Raw genomic sequence first — 2611 nt, forward strand, 5'->3', positions numbered from 1 at the left:
AAAATAAAGGACCACAGGAACAAGGAAAGAAGGGCCACAGTTAAAAGAGAAGAAAAAAAACAGGCCAGCTAAAAGAGTAGGACAAACACTGTTGGGAGATGACATAAGTAAAGTGTCGAGCTAGGAAACTTTAAGACCATATAGCCCAGACTGCTTCCATTGTAGATGAGGCTTCAGCCTTCAAAGGTAATCTCAATGTCCCCAAATCTTCAGCCCCAGACCCTTCCACACCCCCTGGCACAGAATACACCAGCGAGCTCATGGAGGGAGATTTCCCAATAGAATCTATCTGTCCCTCAACACCTCTTTGTGATTTGCTGCCCAACCTGACTGGCTTTCTAGCCTGTCCCCATTTTGATACTGATAGGGTGAATAACTGTGACAGATGTTGTCACTGCAGCTGCTCGGCAACACAACCTGGCCCCTTCCATGGATGGGGTGGCACTGATTTAGTGATATTGGCCTTGTTGATGGGAACAAACAACAGCCCCACATAGTAAGTCAATAACCTTGCCTGGTGCTCACTTCGGCAGCACATATACTAAAATTGGAACAATACAGAGAAGATTAGCATGGCCCCTAAATAAATAAATAAATAAATAAATAACCTTGCCTGTCCAGAGAAAATGTACCAAGTCAAGACATCTACTGAAGTATTTCCCCTTACATTCTCCCTTCATCTTTCTTAATAAACAAATATCTTGCTTTGGGGAGCCTTATTTCTTAGGGCGCACAGTGCAAGGCCTGACTTGGCACTGGGAAGAAGGAGAGGTGAAGGGAGGGAGGCTGGCTTGTGGGCAGGCGGGGCGGCAGAGAAGTGTGAATTGTCTGGTTTCAGGTTCCAGGTCTTCCCTTCACTGGCCAGGACTGGCCATTATTGAGTTAAATAATGGGGATTCAGTTTCCCCAGCTGCAAAGTATCCAGATAATGATGCTTCTCTGTAAGTTGTAAAGAAAATGTATGGTGATTCTGACAACATGGGACATGCTTTTATCATTTTTAAGGCAGCTACTGCTGTCATTAGGCGAAGAAAGTGAAATTTCTTGCTGGGCAGTGGTCAAGTACTGTTCACATAAATTACCTCACTCAATTCCCATATCTGCATTATGCAATGGATATTATTATCTGGGTTCAAAGAAGTACAATTATTTGCTCAAAGTCACTTGGCTAATAAGGGGCAGCCCCAGCTGTCACCCCCAGATGTGTTTCTCTCAGACTTGTTCTAACAGATGACAGGTTTAACCAGGTTCCAATGGCCCTAGCCAGGGCACTTGGCAAGGAACATCACTGCTTTCCTAGACTCTTCTGACTTCCTTGTTAACTAGCTGGTCCCATGGAGTTATTAATTTGGAGATAGTCTAGGTCATTGAACATTTTCTGCTGGCCCTCAAAGGGCCTGGATGCCCATTTGCATTAGATTCTGCCAGACATGCATTCTGTCAAGCAAAATCCATCCTTTAAATTGTTTTACCCAACAACTCAAATTTCTTCCCCTTAGATTAGCACAGACTCAGTACCAGTATTTTAAGCTATATACTGGTATTTTTTTTCCTCCTACACACAGACAGCAAGGGATGGGGCAAGAGAGGTTCTGTGTGTATTTGTATTTGTGCATGAATATTTGCAGATTAAGGTTTTTTCCTTTCCAGCAATGAGACTCATGACCTACATTTTGGGATCTTTTTCCAAGGCGAAAAGGCCCCCTCAAGCCTTATTATTTCTTTGCACCACTAATGTATGTCCTTGTAATTTCCATCAGAAATATCCTCCTGTGTTATTTCATATTTTGCAGTCAATTATTTATTTTCTACATACGAAGTTACCTAGTTTTTCTGACCCTGAAAAATCTAGCTGAAACCTTGCTTTCTTTACTTGCAATGAAAGAATAAAGAATTTTTTGTTGTTGCAATTAGGCTACTAAAATAACAAAAATAAATTATAACTCCAAAGAAGATAAGTTTTGAATTCAGACCCTTGCTCAGAACCACTGCATTGTCACATCCTACTGATGCCAGTTAAATAAAGTGGGAATAACACCACCCACAGCTACCTTAGAGTATTCCTGTAATAATTAAGCTGCAACATATGGAATGTACCAACCCCATGGGTGGCAACTGTGATGCTCAGCCTTTGTCCAACCTCCTTGTATTGTCCAACACCGATACCGCCATTTATTTATACTCCATGGGCACAGTCTGGGAGTTGGGGAATGTGTGGACTAAATGTGAAGGTTGTCTGATACTTAAAAGTGGCAGTGATTTTCTAGCACTTAATAGGTATTTAATAAATGTTTGTACTACTAAATGGGATTGAATAGATAAGCCACAAGGGAATAATAAAAGGATGCCGCTGTCCTATTCAGGGACAGTTCTTGATCTATGTATCAGGGCCTCATAACCCACAGGGGATATAAAGAACATTTGTTGTTGACGAGACAACTCAGTTCGTTCACTTGATTTCCTTCCAGATTTGGGTTATTTTTTTAAAAGATGACTTTTTTTTAATGTGCAGTTTTACTATCTTGAACAACTGGAGCCAATAGGAAATGGGCGTCTGGGGGACAATCTGTATTAAAGGAAATGGCAGTAATAGGCACAAGAAGCAGATTCA

At 41.4% G+C, this 2611-nt stretch overlaps 1 pseudogene; it reads left to right on the top strand.

Annotated features, from left to right (window-relative positions):
* Window positions 1-517: 517 nt before the first annotated feature.
* On the top strand, window positions 518-617 carry LOC136327353 (U6 spliceosomal RNA; annotated as a pseudogene).
* The last annotated feature ends 1994 nt before the right edge of the window (window positions 618-2611 follow it).

The sequence above is a fragment of the Saccopteryx bilineata genome, chromosome 2, assembly GCF_036850765.1.
Source record: "Saccopteryx bilineata isolate mSacBil1 chromosome 2, mSacBil1_pri_phased_curated, whole genome shotgun sequence".
Taxonomy (NCBI): Eukaryota; Metazoa; Chordata; class Mammalia; order Chiroptera; family Emballonuridae; genus Saccopteryx; species Saccopteryx bilineata.